Here is a 20,014-nt window from a genome sequence, read left to right as displayed (position 1 = left end):
TAAGAAAAAAAAAAAAAGGCTCGTTTTTAATTACCGGGAGATGGAAATTGTGAGGAGTCAGCCCGACAGCTCTTGTCAAGGAGATCAGTAAGCTGTGAAGACATGGGGGCAGCTATGTCTTGTCATTAATATAGACAGCGTGATCAGATGCCATCATAACTGTCATTATTACAGGACCACAAAGCTTTATAGTAACAGAAGAAGCAAATACTTTTGGATGAAAGGTCAGCCCAGAAGAGAAACAGCTCATCAATAAGACGGGGTGCAAGGAGGGATGAGGGCGTATAAGGAATTCTCAGGAAAATGGAGTAAGCAAAGACCTCTGTGATAATGTTCCCATTTAAATAAAGAAGTGGGCAGAAAAAATCCTGGTGGATCACTTCACGTTGAATTAGAGGTGGAAATAAATAACAGTAATGTTGTTTTAATGTCTGTAATTAATACAGGGTAACAACATAAATTGGTTTTCTCCCATATTTATGTATCTGAGTAAATTTTCATAATAGATGCATTATAAACTTAAGCAATGGGTCCCATGTAATCTAAAGCAACTAAGAAAATGAGTTTTCTGCATAAAGCAATAACAATGCATTTTCCTTTAGAAGGTATGGATGTGTTGTGTTTGCACGGTCTCTCGGAGCATTGCCTACAGCTGATCATGAAGAGGGCTTTCAAAGTTCTCTTTTTTTCTTGTGGATCCCAGATATTATGGCAAGATTTAAGGGTTGCAGAGTCGGAGTGGGACTAAGAAGTGACTCTTGGGTAGTGCTATTCACCAGAGCACAGGGATGATGTGTGTGGGATAGCTTAGGTGTTTACAGACATGATGGGGCGTGGTGCGATCAGTAATAAAAGATCCGCCAGACTAGCTTAATACAAAATATACAGCTTTAATAAACAGAGGGAAGACTTACACCAGAGTCCCAACGATCCGACCGGACGTAGGAGCCAGGCGAGAGAGAGAGAGAGAGAGAGAGAGAGAGAGAGAGAGAGAGAGAGAGAGAGAGAGAGGGCTAGGGGAAGCGCACTAGCCAGGTTTATAGGTAAACTTTTGCCTAAGTGGACACGCCCCACGAACAGAATGTGATTGGCTGAACTCCCCTATCACAGACAGACATGGTTTAATTCTGCCTTTTCTTCTGAAATCAAATCTGTGCTATAGTCACCCTCGGATACGAAGTTGCTTATTATAGTTAACGGGTTGTTCGTCCTCTTTGTCCTTGTACTAATCTGGAGTCTGTGCATAAAACAGAACATGCTGCCCATAAAATCCAACCAGCCTGGAGTTGGCCCACAAGGCAGACAACACTCACCAGAGCAGATGGGTAGGGTAAGGTTTAATACAGAGCAAGAGGGTTAGGTAACAGCAAACAAGCAAAGAGAAAGAGATAATTTCATTTTAGATGACCCTCTCTGACCTTTCTTGTACCCAATAACAGATCAGATTGATCTTGGTGCTCTGCCTTTTGGCCACCTCCCCTTGCGTTGGCTCAGCACGCAGTGTCTGTTTTGCCAGATCTGTGACTAACTCAGAGGATGGATTCTCAGGTTTCTGAAGATGTATAAAGTGAGTCACAGCCATTCATGAATGAATACACAGATGCAGAAATGACAGCACTCTGCTGTGTTTCTACCTGAACAATGAATGCATCAGAGTGTAATTTAGAAAGGGATGTGACCAGGTTTCTATAAATGACAGTTGAAACTGTTACAATGTTTGCTGATGAGGTTTCTATTTATTTTAACATTTAGAAGTTATATGAAAAATGGATTGTGGATTAAAGCCTAAGTAGTTCTGAGCCCAACTTCAATACAACAGCTTGTGGCAAATGGAGGTGGCAGGGGGACCTACAAGCTTCCAACCTTGCGAAGCTAAGGTTGGCATGGCCTTGACAGCGTAAGTGCAACCTCATGTGCTTTCATTGTGCTTACTTCCACAGTTGGTGAACTGGGGAACTGAGGCAGCTGTCTGTGACTTGCTGGTATGGGGTTTGACTTTCACCCAGAAGTGTGATGGTTCAAGTTTATAACCATGGGCCTTGGAAAATGTGTGAGCATAACCTCTTTGGGGAGCTGGAATGACTGGGAATACAATGCTGTTTGTTCCCTGTCTGGTTTGTGTTGGCATCTGGGCTGTTCCTTTTGCCTTGTTGTTGTTGTTGTTATTGTTTCTTTGACTGCTAACCTTGAGCAGTATGGCTTCATTTAGCATCTTGAAGTCTCAACGCAAATAGCCTGGAGGAATTTGCCAAACAAATGCAACCTCTTCGGTTGGCTCTGCTGCTCCTACCTGTTCAGGTGTGCTGGCTATTTCACAGTGTACTTTACCTGCTGTGGAGCTGTGCTCTGGGAGGTATTAAGCTACTTCAAATAGCTCTGTAAATAATGGAATTGAAAGGCTGTGTTGCAGAGGTAGCTGGAATGAAACACTGGAGTGAAAAGTTAGATCCAGGTTTTCCTTGAAGATATAATGGAGCCCTGGGGCATTCAGATTTTAGGTTTTCTCTATTTGTTAATTTTGGAAATAGACTTTTCACAGTTCTCTTTCCCTTTGGTCTTATAGCTTTGGATTTCACTTCTAAACGTAACACTGGTTAGAAAACTCAGGAGTGTGTGTGTGTGTGTTACTTTAGAATCTAGACAAAAGGCCTAGAGGCTAAACAGCAGTAGGTACAGTCATTACAAGCTAGAAATACGTATGTTACTTGTAGAGCGTAAACAGTGTTCCTTGCCTAATTAAGCAAGGAACCAGAAAGGGTGCCAAGATTGTCAAACACTTGTAAGACCTGGGTCTTAATGAAGACACAAAGGGTGAAAGCAAAAAAAGAAACAAATGATTTTTCTATCTCATATATATATCTCATATGAGATATATATGTATCTTAGGACTTTTTTTCTTTGAAAGAAAAGAAATATATAACTTTTATAACTTTTAGAAGAAAATGAACACACAGATTCCCCGGGGGCACAGTTTTGATTTATTATCCATATCTTTCCTTAAGACCTCAGCAAGTTTATCCTAGCTATGAAGACAAATGTCTCACAAAAAGGCCGCCATGACTTGTGGTCTTTGAATGACCATGTAGATGCACAAGAAGCTGAGTCTTAGGGCTCCTGTGCCCAGATAAATTATGACGACCATAGTCCATCATACAGCAGTAACCATTCATCTTTGGAAGACTGCTTACCAAATGCTGTCATTCATAGACCATCTTCACAGTGTCGCCATGGCAAAATACTACCAATGCAGACAGGGCTTTCCTTTGGGTTCATTTTAACATGAGGTCTATGGGCACTGAAGAGAGAAAAGTCTGTAATGTAGACAGGGAGACATCCCTTACTCTAGTATGGGGTTATCTTAGCCTGCTTCGTTTCATTCAAAGTCAATCAAAGGGAGTTTCTGACCTGGAGAATGGCATCAACTCTAGGAGTTATTGTTATTTTTTATGAGCAATGACACTCCATTACAAGCATGCTGGGAGATATTTGCTATCATCTGTGACATAGATGCTCCCATTTCATTGCTATGGTGGACCCAGGGACTCCAGGAACAAGTTCGACTCTCCTTATGAGAACAGAGTTCTACGTCTCTGCACGACAGTATCAGGCAGACATTTTGTGGATCCTCACCACGACCTCAGGTGATCTTTAAGTATATGTCCCCTTATCTTTTGACTGTTTAAATGCTGCTGTCTAATTTCCCAGATGTCAGTGTTGAAGATTCTAATACTGGAACTGGATATCAGAACTTGGCATTATGAAAGTAGAAGCTTTCGAGAGCCCAATGTAGGGCTTCCTAGTATCTGCCGGCCTTAGCTTCTTGTTGAACACTCAGAGGAAAGGCAGCATTTATTAGTTCTTAAGCCAGCGGTTCCAGTTTTGCCTCAGGGAAACCTTACACCTACATTACTCTCCCTCAAACTTCTGTGTAATTTGTGCTTTCTAGAGCCACAGTCATAGATCAAGTTCACTGTAAGCTAGAATTTGAAAACATTTAAGACAGTTTCTTGTTTCCCCCCCCCCCCCCTCCAAAAATAAGTAAAACTCAAATCAAATACTCATTCTAAGAATGGTCACAAAGTTGCTACAGTCAACAAATGCTGGGGCAGGTGCAGCAGGTAATGGAGGATGACCCAAACAACCCTTTCTTCCTGATTTTGCTTGCTGCATTATTACTATTGGCCGCCTTCTTGTAGACGAAGCATCCTATTGGTTGTTTCTTTATTGAACATCCCATCAGAGTTCTTTGATGGCAGAGACCATGACTTCACCTGTGTATTCCCCGAGCCTGCAATTAGACAAGAACATCTCACAAAATACTCTTTGATTTTTTTCTAAAATGTAGACCTCTATACCCAATCATAGCATTATTGAACTGTTTAGACCAGCACCGGGCACTCTGGGGACCATGATGCCTGACTCAGTCCTGGCATTGCCGAGGGCTAACAAGGCCTCTGCACACAGCCTGCTGGAGTTTTCTTTGCAGGAACTCCACTTACTGCCCAACTCTCTTACCCAGGTTTTAGATGAGATGATGAAGATGGAGGGAGACAAGGAGATACATAGATTTCAGGCATCTGTGTTTCTGTTTTCTACTTGGGGCCTTTTCTAGCTTGAACCTCAGCTTCTAGTTACCCATCGATTTTTCATTTGGTGCTCAAGTTTTGAGATCCAGTATCCTTGTTTGTTTCAAGTCATAGTTAGTTTTGACTCATGCTTTTAGCTGTTGAGTCCATATGAAATCTTACTATAGATTTTTTTTTTTAAAAAAAACAGCTCTGGCCGTTTCTTTTTGTTTGTGCCCTTGTTGCTGAATTCTAAACCCGTGTGTGTGTGTGTGTGTGTGTGTGTGTGTGAAATTGATAAAGAACACTAATGGTTTAAAGGCATGGAGCTGTGCCACACCCAGACCTCCTTACTCGGGGATGGTGTTTATCTCCTCACCAACACTGTTGTGGGGGCATTGCTCATCTTTTCCTACTGTTTAGTTCACATCTTTATGTGTATCTTGATTGTGCAGATAATGTGAAAATTCTATAAAATTAAGACATATTTTGCTTTAAATTAGATATTTCTCCAGGTGTTATATACCACATAATAAACATGTAAGACATTGACTCCTTTCATTGGTTAACCCAGAGCGTATAATTTGGTCCATACTATAATCTAAAGAGTATTTTAAAAGTAATGCTTGCATTTGGAACTTAACATTTGTACTTATTTTAACATATGTGTGTGCCTGCTTTTCTCTATATGTACCACATGTGTATGGTATCCTCAGAGACCAGAAGAAGCTGTTGGATCCCTGGAACTGGAGTTATAGGTGGTTATGAGCCATGAGGTGATTGCTGAGACCTGAATCCAGGTCCTGCAAGGGCAGAAGTGCTTTGACCCACTGAGCCACCTCTCCAGAGCTCACATTTGTAGCTCCTGTCCCCCGCCTCCATAGCTTTCCCCCGCCCTGCCTCAATGTGATGTATGTTCTGAAACACGAGGCAAAGATGTATTTAAGAGTAACAGAAAGCCCCGATGCAAGCTAATATATTTTCCCAACAGAAATCTTACTCATTTCAATGGATACATTCAAAACTTTTAAGAGTCTGATTTATACACACGCGGAGTAACTCTATCAGGTGAGGATGGTACTTACGAGCTGAATTACAGGATTTGCCTCCCTTTCCTCTCTCGCTTTGGGCAATCTAGTGTGATTACAGTCACCTGCCTTTCATTCTGCTTAGTGTGCTTTAGTTATGCATGGGGAAAGTTAATCAAAAAACAAGATGAAGAACTGTGATGGCTAATGAGGCAACCAAAGTGTTTCTGCTGTTCCTTAGTCTGTCTTTGGGGATGGACTCCGAAATGTTACCTTCAAAACAGCATGCCAACTGTTGTCTGCTGCTAGCAAGGAAGGAAAGAGGATTGTCTTAATTTTAAAGCAATTCACATTAGAAAGTGACAAGAAAATGCTGGCTTTCCTGTTGTCGTGTATCGTTCAGTTGCAGTTGCTGGGAGGCTTTGACACCACAGAAGGCCCTCAGTCAATCCTTTCTCGGGTGGGCTGCATTTCTCTTCACAGCAGCTAGAGAAAGGCAACTTCTCACCTCCTTGCCCTCTCACTGTTCTGGAGGAACACCACCTTAAGATGGTGCATTTTCTAGTTTCTGCACTTGGGAAGTACAGGCAGGAAGAGCAAGGGTTCCAACGCATCCTTGGACACACAGGGGTTCCAGGCCAGCACATACATATGGTACACACACACCACAAACATGAGAAAAGAAGGGTCAGGGGAGGGGAGGGAGGAGAGTCAGAGGAAGGGGGACGGAGGTTGATTATTGACCCTCTTCTCTTTTCGACCCTTGCCTCAAAGATGAATATCAAGTGCTAGAACCATCTGTGATAGTGAATGCGTGCATTTTCTAAAAGGCTTTGATTTTACCTCAGTTCAGTTCAGATACCCCCTGTGAAATACCAGTGTAAACCCTACTTCATGCAACAGCATTTGTATCTTTACTATTAACCAACACGTAATATATTATTTTCCTTTTTGGGAAGGATAGAGAAGGGGTAGGCTGGGACAGGGCTTGATGGGAACCCCTGAGGAACTGGAGGCTTTACTGTTGTGCTGACGGCCATGGCAGCAGGCTGGGAGCTCGGGCCACAGTGTGTTATCCGCACCAGTCTGTGGTATTTGTAGCTGTTCCTGTCAGACAAGAGGAGCTTTCTGGATAGGACATATTGAATGCTCTTGCCGCCTAAACGATCCCATGCTTCTCGGCTGTTTAAACTGAGCTGTGAGGAGAGACAGGGTGCTTCTTCCCCTTGACACAGGGCAGCAGACTTCGGAGAAGCATGCTGAAGAACGAGTACAGTTTTCAGTGACCATTAGTCTCCAGGAACAGACAACTTCTCGGGATAGTGATAATGGTTAGTAAAACCGGATTGAGGAAAATAATATAGTTGCTCAGTTTTGGACTTAGATCATGCTGTATCTGGCTCAGTCCTGTGGCAAGGAAGCATCAGTTTACTTTGGAGAGAGATGTCCAGTCAGGGAATGGTGTGGATGTAGTCTTCCTTTACTGATCCTTGGATGTGATAAGAGTTTGTGAATATCTATCACTCCCAGCAGGTGAGTTCCAGAAGTTATTTTTTCCTTTAAGTTTATTTAAACCTACTTTCTGAACAACCCAAATAATCGTAACTATGCTAGTCTATTAAATATGCAAATGTTTTATCAATACCAGCTCTATGTTTAAAGATATGCACACAGATTTTCTGTAACCTAATAAAGTCTGGGTATTTCAAGGCTTTAAGCATGCATTGTTCCTATTTTAACTTCCTGAATAATATACATTTGCTGCTCCAAGTTTCAGTTAGCTGCTGAGTCCATAACTGAGAAGCTGGTTTATCCAAAGTTCCAGTTTGGTTAGCTTCAAGGTCATATAGAGATCTTGGCATAATCAGACATGCCAGGCATGGAGAGTAAGCAGAAGCATGGAGGGAAAGCGCCTGGCATGAGTGACCACGTCATCAAGGAACATACTTTAAAAATTCAGACCTAGTAAATTGCCTAGGACTCCAGTGAGGCGTCTTATTTTATTACTGTAAAATTCTGGGCCTTATGAAATTAGGATAATGTTAATTACAAAAATCAGCATTGTAGTGTTATGAAAAGATCACTAACTCAGGAAATTAGGAGACGCGTCTTAGTCTCGGCTAATAATCATTAATCAGTTCTTCATTTCTGAGCAATTACTGTTTACCACAGTAGGGCATTCCTGCATGCACTCGCTCTAGTCCACACACTAAGGCGGCAGGGGGGTGTTTTCAACCCTTGCTCAACTTGAAGAAGAAGAAAAAGTTCACAGATTGATTCTCTCAAGGTCATTGAATGGTAAACAACACAATTAGAAGTGAACGCCTACTAACCATATCCAACTCATGGCCTCTGGGCCTTGAATGTAATTCAGTTCAAAATTATGAGATTCTTTTTTTGATAAAACTTTTTTTTTTTTTAGTAAAAAACCACTTTGATTGTGAGGTTCTTGACCATGAACTATGTAGATTGCAACATTGTCCTGCAATGTCAAAGGGTCCTACGTGTTTGCCTGATTCCTGAGGTGGTGCTGCAGCTGAAACCTCCAGGATGCTTTCTTATCAGCCACTCCTCTCGCCTGGCACGCCTTGGCGCTGCCTTGGCTGTTCTTCAGACCCGGCTCAAGGTTAGTGTTCTGGGGACTTTCAGGACACACCTACACAAGGCCTCACCTCTCAGTAGCATTTTGGTCTTTCCCCCGGGCCTGGCCTTTGGCAGTTGCTTGTGTGTCTGACCCAGTCTTCACGGCCTTTGGTGCGGTGAAAGGTTTGAGAATATTTAGTGTATATTCTCTTGGTTCCAGTACTTTGAGTCTTGCGGTGGGATGGCATGAGCTGACAAGAGCATTTGGTGGTAAAAACCTGTTTACCTCGTGGCAAGCAGAGAGCAAAGAAACAGAAGAAGGCATTGGGACGCCAATATCATCTTCCTCAGTATACCCTCCTTATCCATCTTCTTTCCCCTTGTCCGTTCCTCTTTGTGGGCCATGATCTCCCCAAAGTGCCACAGGTGGTAATCAAGATTTTTAACACATGGGGCTCGTGAGGCACATTTCAGATCTAAACTATAGCAGTTGTTTTACCCTTCACTACCCAAGACCAAATCCTTGACTGAGGGGCTGTGGTATATGCTTCTGTGTGGGTAACACGGGCCTGCAAGTCAGTAGACTTCCAACAGGTGTGTTCTGAACAGATAGGTGCAGTCTCGGGGAAGTGAAAGTCTTTGACTTTTAGTAGTCTGGAATGAATAGAACCAGTTAGAGGGTGACTGCAAGGGTATTATTTTAAGTGGCTCCTTACTCTCTTGGATTATAGAAATGAGATAGTAGGGTAATAAAGTGATATTTGAAATGATTCTGAGATGACCATGGTCAAGCTAATACATTTTTTGTCATACTTTATATATTTAAAAGAACAGTAAAAGAAAATGCTGATGAAACAATGAGCCAAACAATAAGTGTTTTTAAATATATCTGCATTCTCATACCAATTGTGGCTGGATAGCTAAATCTAGATTTATTCCAAATGAAGTCTTCCCTATGGCTCACTTTGGAGAAATTTCATTGCTCTGCATACTTGATCTTCAATGTGTCAACACAAACATTTCTTAACATGGCCATGCTTTTAGCTTAAAGTCTTCTATCCATTCGTATTTTTTGTTACTTTCTTGTAGTTGTGCACGTGAAGTTTATCCAACAATGGGGAGAGAGTAGTCATATCAGAATAAAGATTAAATGAAAGGAATAAATGAGTTTATAAAACTTTAGAACAATGTCTGGCACATAATTAGGGCTTAAACACTTAGATACTGATCAATTCTTTTACAGTCATTCAGCATCATGAGGTAGTTATTTTCTAGGATTTATTCTAAATTATTCAGAATGAGTCTAAAACTCTTGTTTCTATTTCTCCAAAACAAGATTGTTATTTGTTCTGAGGATCCCAGTAGAATTTCTCCAATAGAGAGAAATTAACTTCAAAGACCAACTATCAGTCAGGAGTGTCAGATGACTAGTCAGGAAGGGGTAGGCGGGCATTGATTAGCTAATTAAAATGAAGCTATATTGGGCTAATGATCACATAGATAGCTTCATATGATGTTTATTATAATATGATGACTATAGGGCCACTCTTCTTTTTATCTACCCATTCACTGATTCATTTACCAGATAGTAAATACTTGCCAGGTGTCTAGGATGGTTTCAGGTGCTGGCAATGAATTAACGAACAAATAGAAAACGATTATCTCTTCCCTTGTGACTTACATTCCAACACTAAGAGGCAAAAGCTAAGCTAGACATAGAGCAAGTACATAGAACATTGGAACTTGATACTTGCTATGGAAAAAGACATGTAAATCAAGGTAAGGAAGATGAGAAGAGCCTGGGGTTTAATTCTCAGTATAAAATTGGATGTTTAGGGTAGGAGTCCTTGAGAAGATGAGAAATGAGGAAATGCTTGAAGGACGTGAAGAATTAGTTACACAAGCCTCTTTAGAAGCTACACAAGCCTCTTAAGCTTGGCTCTTACATTTCAAGTAAGGAGGAGGCCTATGGAACTGGGCAGGAGTGAGCCAAGTAGAGGGCAGGAGGGTACACTTGAAAAGAGGGGAAATTTGAGGAGTTATGGAGAACCAAACATGGAGAGCCTCAGAAGCTAAAGTGAAAGCTTTGACAACACTTGACATGAGCTTGAGCTAGGATTTTCAGAAGATCACCACTTCTTCTATGTTGTTAACAAACTATAAGAGGGAATTGACAGGGTCAGAGAGAGAGTTGCAGTGCACAGAGGGGCTGGCAATGCTCACAGGAGAATGATGGTAGAAGTGGTATGCCAGGAGATTCTGGAGTCATGTCCTGACTGATTAGGAATAAGCACTGTTTGAAGGAAATATCCAATGACCCACAAAATGTCTTTGACATAGCATCTGATAACATGAACAGCTTACATCAACTGCTCTAGTTGTATAAAGCTGGGGTGAAAGCATCAGACAGTCTTTGTTTTCATCCTTTGAGTCTTTTGGATCTACAAGTCTGGGCTTCAGGCAGGAAGCATTGGTTAGTGAGGTAGGTGGAAAAATTAGGTGGTAGGTGAAAAGGGCGTAAGAAGGAAGGAAGTGATCGTAGTCAACAAATGCTGAGGATAATTCACAAGGATGAATAAATAATAGGCACTAAATGCAAACTGGAAAATAACTTGGTAATCTTGAGGATGGCAATTCCATTGAATGTGGAGGGAACAGGTAAAGAACAATGTGAAGGAGGTTAATCAGAGACCCTAAAGTGCACAGTATAAAAAACAGATAAGTGAGACTAGTCTATAAATGGGATTTGGACATTGTTTTGAATACCCTTCCCTTCATCTAACAACATTCTACAAATATTGAGTTTCCCTGTCTTACTTTTAAAGAGCTTCTGTATGCAACCACTGTAAATGTCAAAAACTTAAAAAGAAAAATACAAACTTTTTAATGTTACTACATGGATTGATTTGTCTGTTTGTATCATAAACTGAACTGACATTTGTCTTAGTTACAGTTTCTATTGCTATGAAGAAGCAGTATGACTATAGCAACACTTAGAAAAGGAAACAATTATTTGGGGTGTCTCACTTACAGTTCAGAGGTTCTGTCCATTATCCTCATGGTGGGACATGATGGTATGCAGGCAGACATGGTGCTGGAGAAGTACCGAAGAGTCCTACATCTTGCAGGCAACAGGAAGTGAACTGACTGTCACATTGGAGGAAACTTAAGCAAAACAGACCTCAAAGCCCATCCCCTACAGTGACACAGGTCTTTCAACAAGGCCACACCTACTTCAACAAGGCCACACCTAATAGTGCCACTCCCTTTGGGATTATGGGGGCCAATTGCATTCAAACTACCACAGCATTGAAACTGAAAACTTTCAGAGGTATAAAAGGATCTTAGACATGACATAGCCCAACCAGTATCAGAGGTTTATGTAAGGAGAGCAAGTGTCTAGCTTCAGGTCTCATTTGTTGGGTGGTAGCAGTAGCTATAGAATTCAGGATTTCTATTCTGGTTCCATTTCTACTGTGCAACCCCATGCATGTATGTGTATGTATGCATTGATAGCCTTGATTCAGCATATGCATAAGACAAAGGAAGATTCATAGAAATGCTAATAGATGTCTATGTGGACAAATGAATGAATTAAAAACGGAACATAGATGGTACAATGCACATGTGAACAAGCCAGTGTAGGTCCCTCAAACCACCTCAGTTTGGAGGTTTGCTCTGGGGTGCAAAGAGAGAGGGAAACCAGGAAGACACAGCTCAGGGAAAAATAAGAAAGAATGACAGACTCCCACACGAGTGCGCTCTACCTGGAAAGCATCACAGGTGTTTAAGGTATCTCAAACATCAATGCAAGCTATTAACAAAGGTCAGTGAAAGAGACGGAAAATCGTAAAGTGCTTTCTTAACAAAAACTGGAACAATGACTCCTTTAAAAAAAAATCTTCCCTGGCAATGCAAGAAAACTACTGACTTGGAGATTTACGGCAGCAGGTTTACGGCTCACTGAAAATAACCAGAGACAAGAGGTTTCAACTTGTTGGAACTCTTATTATATGCCTGAGTGACTCCTGAAACAAAAGAAGACTGTGTATGATTGTTTAGAAAAGTATAAGATAAACAAAGCATATATTTCCTAACATCTCCTGACTGTAATCTGATAGTGGTATTATATTGGTCTTTGTTCATTTTAGGGTCACGTGACAACGACGATTTCAGTAGTTCTTAAGTTCAGCACATAAATAAATGATGTTGCGACTCCACTTTAGCTCACGCCCCTCAATTTTTCATGTATACTTGCTGCTTTTCTTCAGGAGAGGAAAATGCACGCTGCCCTTCTCTTGGAATCATTCCATGCCTTTTTTTATGCTTTTTCTTTCTCTTTTGAAAGATTCCCCCCTCACACTGCATAAATAGAAATGTCCCTGGGATTCATTTGATTTCATGGATGGCAGAGTACTCATTTCGAATAACTTTGGGAGAACTAGATAAAACAGCCAGACTCAACTGCATTACCTGATTTAGTGCCGAAGACTGTGAGGAGACTAAACTGTAAGAAATTGGGGTAGGAAACATGAGTTCTATTGCTCTCCGAGTTCTGTGCTTTGGATCCAGTGGAGGCCAGAGTAGTCAAATGTTATCACCATCTGATTGACTGCTCACCATTACAAGGGAAATCAGTGCATTGCCCTGTATGGCTGGTACCAAGGAAAATACCCTTACCCAGGAGCAAAATGGCGGTTCCTAAGCAGTGTGCAGAGAGATGTCTGGAAAAGACTCCTGTCTCCCTTCAGCTGCTGCTTTATCAGGGTGAGGGCTTATTGAAGAAGTGGTTGAAGGAACACCTCTGTTTATCAGGGTGTATCTCTTCTTGGGAGAAAAAGAGGCCATCCATTTCCAGAGCTGTCAATCTGGTAACCCCAGCCACTACTAAAAGCCATTTCAATTTATTTCTTCAGTTCCTTTACACTTTGCCGAGTGTTTATTGTAAAGATGTATTAACCAGTAAGATACCTGTAAGACAAATAGCACTCCACTTTGGGAAGTGATAGCAACTTTTGCAAAGCACCAATGGTGTTTTAAATAGGAGACAAAGTCGCAGTTTTTAGCCTCAGTGTTTCTGTAGTCCAGCCATTCTGTTTTCTCTTTCAGGGTACAGCTTTCATCCCGTTTACTCTTGTTTATCTTTCTTAAAGGCACCCATTACTGCTTATTCAGGTCTCATTCACTTCTAATTTTTACTTCTATTTGGTATCTACTCCCCCCAATTTTCCCACCTATGAGGAAGAAGCAGATATTCATATAATAATAATGGGTCTGTCTGCTTGTGTGTGTGAAAGTTCATAGCAAGACAGGCTAGTATTCCCAGAGCAGAAATGGGACCCTAGATTAGAATAGCTGAGATTAACCAATTCCATGGGCATCCAGTTGTTTACGTGGAATTCCAAGGGATGCTGTGAAGGGTCAGTTTCTCTTGACGGACAACTTAAGCAGAAGGCAGAGAGAAAAATATTTAGTTCTTCTTCTGATAACACAAAAATCATTCATGTTAGGTTTATGGATAATATTTAGATTGGTGGTTCCCAAACCTTCCTAATGTTCTGACACTTTAATACAGTTCCTCATGGTGTGGTGACCCCAACCATACAATTATTTTCATAGTTACTTCATAACAGTAAGTTACTTCATAACTGTTATGAATCATATTGTAAATATCTGTGTTTGTGATGGCCTTAGGTGACCCTGTTAAAGGGTCTTTTGACCTCTCTAAGGGTTGTGGCCCACAGGTTGAGAACTGCTGGTTTAGCTGTACCCTTGTGTTCTAGGCAGAGGCTGTATTCCACAGCTTGATTGAATTATGGCTATGGCCTAGGCATTTGCTAACTAGGAAATTCAGGAATGAGAATCACGTGGAGGAAATATGTCTATTCTTTAAGAACTATGTAGACCTTGAAAATGGCACACTCCCTTGACTTTGTAGGCATGATCTCATACAGCTCATGCTGGATTCAAATTTGCTCTTCAGCCAAGTGTGCCCTTCGACTCCCAATTCTTCTGCCTCTCCCTCTCAAGTGCTGAGATTACAGGTGTTTATCACCATGTTCAGTTCATGTGGTGTTGGGGCTCTAACCCAGGACCTCACAGTCTGCTAAGAGAACACTGTATCACAAGAACCATGACCTCAGCTCCCAGAATGCTATACATTTAAAAAAAGAATATGTGCTTTTCCGTTTGGCAAACGGTTTTGGGCCACTCACTTTAAACAGGACAGACAGGAACAGGTGACACACATTTATCCTGGCTGTTTGCAGGTCAGTGCTGAGCAGTATTTCCAGTTTGAGCGCTGACTCTCCACTTCTTTCTTGCTCATGTGTGGATTCTCAGGCTTACTTGAAAAACTGAAGCACTTTCCAAATTATTGGATATGATTTCCAATAATTAAGATTTTCCAAATAATTAATAGTTTCCAAATAATTTGGAATTTAATAATCAATAATTTGGAAAATTAATAATCTGGAATAACTAATAATTTTCAATTTGGATTTTTTCCAAATTAGTAGACATTATTCTTTACATGTAGAGAAGAAGAGTGACATTGAAATATGGGCCACTCTTTAGGTTATCTTTTTGGTTTTTAGGAATGGTTGGAGTACTTTGGTTTTGTGAGTAATTCCTTCCTAGCATCACAGAAATTTTGTGCTATGCTGGGAAGAAAATGTTCAGGTATTATGATGCACAGTTATGACCTTCACTTCTTTTCACACTCTTATCCTTTAGGATTTCACATATGTCAACCTGGTAGAAACTTGGACTTTTTTTTTATTGCTCCTTGGACATGACTCAACTCTGAATTTTCACCTTCTGACTTAGGACCTCTTTGCTTTACAGATCAGGTGTGTCTCCAGCAACCAGTTGTGTCTCCAGCACATTAGGTGCGTCTCTAACACATCAAGTGTGTCTCTAGCACTTCAGGTGTGTCTTCAGTACTTCAGGTGTGTCTCTAACACGTCAGTGTGTCTCCAGCACATCAGGTGTGTCTCCAATATGTCAGGCGTGTCTCCAGCACATCAGGCGTGTCTCCAGAATGTTAGGTGTGTCTCCAGCACATCAGGTGTGTCTCCAATATGTCAGGCGTGTCTCCAGCACATCAGGCGTGTCTCCAGAATGTTAGGTGTGTCTCCAGCACATCAGGTGTGTCTCCAATATGTCAGGCGTGTCTCCAGCACATCAGGCGTGTCTCCAGAATGTTAGGTGTGTCTCTAGAATATCAGGCGTGTATCCAGCACATCAGGTGTGTCTTCGGCATGTCAAATGTGTCTCTGGTATGTCAGGTGTGTCTTCAGCACATCAGGTTTGTCTCTAGCATGTGTTTCCCCAGTGACTCCATAACTTATAGATGCGGAATTCAAATCTTACTTTGCCCAACTGTCCAATTCTCTCTCTCCTCTTCATATAAATAGTTATAATGTTTAATGTTTTTATCATTCATTAAATAAAACCCGTATGCCTTGCATTTTAATTCTTTTCACATTATAAAATTACATGAGTTCCCAAAGGCTACATTGTTATCCTGTTAAATATCTATTAGATGCCTTATGAAGAAAATGAGTAAACTGGATACTTATTTATAAACAAACATCCAACTGCTTCTAGCTGTCAAAGTGCCCTTCTACATTTCTCTTGATTTCCTTTCCTTTCCTTTCATTCCTTCTCTTTCTTTATTTCAGTCCATGATATTAATTTTTCAATTCATGATATTAATTTTTGACCTACTGTTGCAATAAGAATAAGAATTCAAAGCACATGGGAAGAAACTATTCAACATCTTTTATTCATTAATGCAATGTTTTCTGCTCTTGCTTTCAAAAGCTTCACTAAGTAAATGTAAAGCCTACCCAAGAAACAATGAAAAACAAAACCAGAAATTAAACAAAAACATTCCAAAGATTTTATAAATGAGCCTGCCATGATTTTGAATTTCAGAAAAAATTCTTCTTTTTTTTTTTGGTGATACTGAGGTAAGGAAGGAGAATATGAAAGCTTTTGAGATGTTGCTTGGTCTAGATAGTGATAATTTTAGCTTTTCAGTTAATTATTTTTTATGTGTATATGTGTGTGCCTTCTTATCTGCATGTGCATCACATGTATACAGACCCCAATGGAGGCTAGAAGATAGTGTCTCATGCCATGGACCCGGAGTTACAGGGGCTGTACATCTCTTTTTGTGAGTTCTGGCAACTGAACCTGGTCTTGCAGTTACAAAGAAAGGACCAATCATTTTATCACTTATCTTGAAAGGTAATCTTATAAGGAATCTTAAAAGAATCACAAGATAAACTTTTTACACGAGAAGCAATCAATCAAATCTACTTTAAATCTTTAGGGTGCTTACCTACTCATCAATATTTTTTTCTATCAGAAGACTGAGGGTAGAAATGAGTATAAGGAATCAATCATCACCTTTGGTAGTCAACTAATCCTAGCAAGAAAGATACATCAGCTAATGATAATTGGGCTGCTTTGTTCTTGTTTCCTTAACTTAACGAGTTTCACATTCAATGATGTGCCTTTCTAAAACTTTAGATTATCTTCTTGAGTTTTCCCCCTCAAAGCTAACTTAAGAAAGCATCTTAGTCTAACCTTAAGTTATTTTCAATGCTTTGTTTCAAATATCATGCACTCTGAAACCTGTGAACACATCTTCCAATATTAGGATTAAAAGAATTTAAACTATCTGGGCTACTGGGACTCAAATATTTTTCTTTTTCTCTTTCTTTCTTTCTTTTTTCTTTTCCTTTTTTTTTTTTGGAGACAGGGTTTCTCTGTGTAGATTTGGAGCCTGTTCTGGAACTTGTTCTGTAGGCCAGGCTGGCCTTGAACTCAGAAATCCACCTGCCTCTGCCTCCCAAGTGCTGGGATTAAAGACGTGTGACACCACTGCCCAACTCAATTGTTTTTCTTAATCTTTAGCCTAAGACACAATCTATATGGTTTCTCCATGGGAACTCATGTGTTCTTACTGTGTGACACTTCTTTGTTTTATTTTTTTATCAACAAAATTCTATTTAAACTCACATTATTACTATCAATTAGACAGTACAGCTTAGGAAGAAAGCATCTTCACAATAGTCCACAGGTAAAAATGCCCACTAGAGTAGGAAGTTTCCATGAGATAAACTCACTATATTACAGGCAGTGGGAATCTCGCCACATCCATTCACACCATGCCAGATACCAGAGAAAGATGGCAGGGGCAAATATGTAAAGGCACAGCAAAAGCAAAAAACATTTTGGTGTCTGTGGTCTTGGGGCCTTTCCTATACAAGATTCACCTACCAGGGATTTGTCTCCTGGTGTGCTTCACTTTGAACTTCAGTTGCCACCTGCTGCTCCTCTGACAGGGCTACTGGTAGATGCCAAATATAGAATAGCTTTTAGTCTTACGTGTTGAACTAATATTATGCCTGCTTTAGCAGAGAGAAGACCTGAAAAATTTGGCTAACATTTGACAGAATTGGAATGGACAAACTGGAAATTAAAGTATTTCCCAAGAGTTCAGTAACAGCAAACTACTGGGAAGCACAATTTAAAGTTCTACTTTCTCTTTCGATGACTCAACCAGGGGACTTCTGTTTAGAGCAGGGTGGTTGTTATAGAAGCAGCCCTCTGATTCCTGCCCCCACAGAGCTGTAATGCGCTGTGTGTGTATGTAGACCTGTCAGTGGCATCTCTGAATCTCCTGTCCATGAACAGCTGTAGATTCACAAGATCATCCTCAATAAATATGCATGGGACCCACAATCTGCTGAGGTTACGGGATGACATAAATTAAGCATGATACAAACTTCGGAGAAATCGAATTGAGGTTCCACCATGTCAATGGAAGCACTATGCTAGCATTTGCCCATCTCCCGAGTTTGCAGTTAATGTGATAATGCTTGGCAAATTCCTAGTCAGAGGGATTCTTTTGGGATCCCTTCTCTGAAAGCTAGAGAAGTCTTCAAGAACTTTATTGCTTCTCTGGATCTGGAAGCTTCAGTTACCAGCCAAAGCTATTGATTTGGTTGCTTTGTTTGGAGCTCTTTATGTATTTGTTTGAGATTTTAATTGGCTATGTGTGAAGCTTCTAAGAGGTTGGTTCTGAGAAGTGCTAGAGGGTATAGTGAAGGATGCATTGCTTTATATTTTCAACTTGGTATTTCATTTCTTTGTCTCCATGTTTTTGATGATGTAAATGGTTCTTAATGGTTCTTTTGGAGTTCAGGGCCTCCTTCTACAAACTGCCAGAATCTGTGGCTATTGTTTCTAGAAAATTGCATGTATCTACACTTTCAAATGGTTCATGTAGTATCTAACAGACTCCCAGAAGTCCAAGGACGCCTGATTAAGCATCTCAGGACTAATTGAGCTTGTGGTTCTCTTCAGTTCAAATAGCCTAATGTTCCTCCACATTTCCTGTAATGATTTCGGTGGTTGTGATGATGCAACTAAAAATGAAATGTGAACTATTTATGTAGATTTTAGCTTTTGTGTAGCTACAAATGACAAAATATCATCTGAGTCTCTCTCTCCCTTTCTTTTTTCCCCTTTCTTATATCCTCTTTGAACCCCATCTGCTCTTTAGAATCACACGGGGAGCTTTCAAAACTCTCAATGCCTGGCCACACCCCACATGGCTTAAATCAGAATGTCTAGAGGTGGGCATCAGCTCTCAGTTTATTAGAGCTCCCTGGGATATTCACTGGACAGCCAGGTTGAGAGTCAGTGCTCTGCCATGATTAAAACGGTGTCAGAAGTTCCAGATAACAGGAGTATCAGCCATCAGCAGAAGATGAAAGGACTCCCCACTCCCCCTCTGCTTTTAAATGTCTGGCATTGAACACTGAATTTCCAGCTGAAAATACTGGTTTGAAAACTCTTGTGTGTAATCATGCCTCCAAATGTGCTGCACTCTTGGGTGTGCCGGACAAGTGTGACCAACACAAAATTGCCTTCCTCGTGCTGGGAAGATGTGGGAAGAACTATATTAGGACGTGGCCTGTTCTGCCTCAAAGCACACACCAGGAAAGTTTTGTTTGGGGCATAAGAACAATTAGCATTGTCATATTCCAAACTGTGTGCAAATTGTTTTATTATAAACTCACTGTTGGTCTCTCTTTAACTGGGAAATAATTCACTCTAAATTCATCCACTCTCTCTCTGTACGGCATTGATGTTCACTGGCAATTCTAGGCTTGTTCCACTTAGAAGAAAAAGATTCTATGAAAAACAGGCCATGTTCTTGTCTGGCTGATTAATAATCCAGAGAGGTCTCTGGAAGCTTCCTGTGTTAACTCTTCCCAGCCTTTTCCTAATTTTGACTTCTCACTGAACTCAGAAATCCAAACAACAGTTTTCATGAAGCTGAGCAATGGAAAATTTCTTCCATGGGCCAGCTCTCCAAGGAAGAATGTTCGCTGCCAGAGCTCAGGATGAGCAGTGTGTTGCGGAATGATGAGGTGTTTGTTTTCTAGATTTCTACAAGTCAGTTTGGGATACTTCATCAGCCAAGCTTTTATCTCTGCGCTAGGCAACCACTGCATGTTTTCAATTTGGGAAAAACATCTATCCTTGCTTTCCATGGCATCTGTGCTGTATTCAAACCACTCTGCAATTTCATGCAGACAAAGGCTTTCCAAGTCACAAGGTCTGTTTGAGTAATAGGAGTCCATTAAGATTGAACAGAGGCAACGTGTATTATAGTGATTTCTCCCTTTGTGGTCTTTGCAATTTCCCTACCAAGCTTTGGTGCTTGAAGATGACATTTTCAAAATTGAATTTAACTACCAGAAAACTTATGACACACAATTGCCAGCAACCAGTTGGTAGCCCGGGAGGACC

Source organism: Myodes glareolus, chromosome 17, assembly GCF_982192425.1.
Source record: "Myodes glareolus chromosome 17, mMyoGla1.1, whole genome shotgun sequence".
Taxonomy (NCBI): domain Eukaryota; kingdom Metazoa; phylum Chordata; class Mammalia; order Rodentia; family Cricetidae; genus Myodes; species Myodes glareolus.
Note: the sequence above shows the minus strand (reverse complement) of the source record.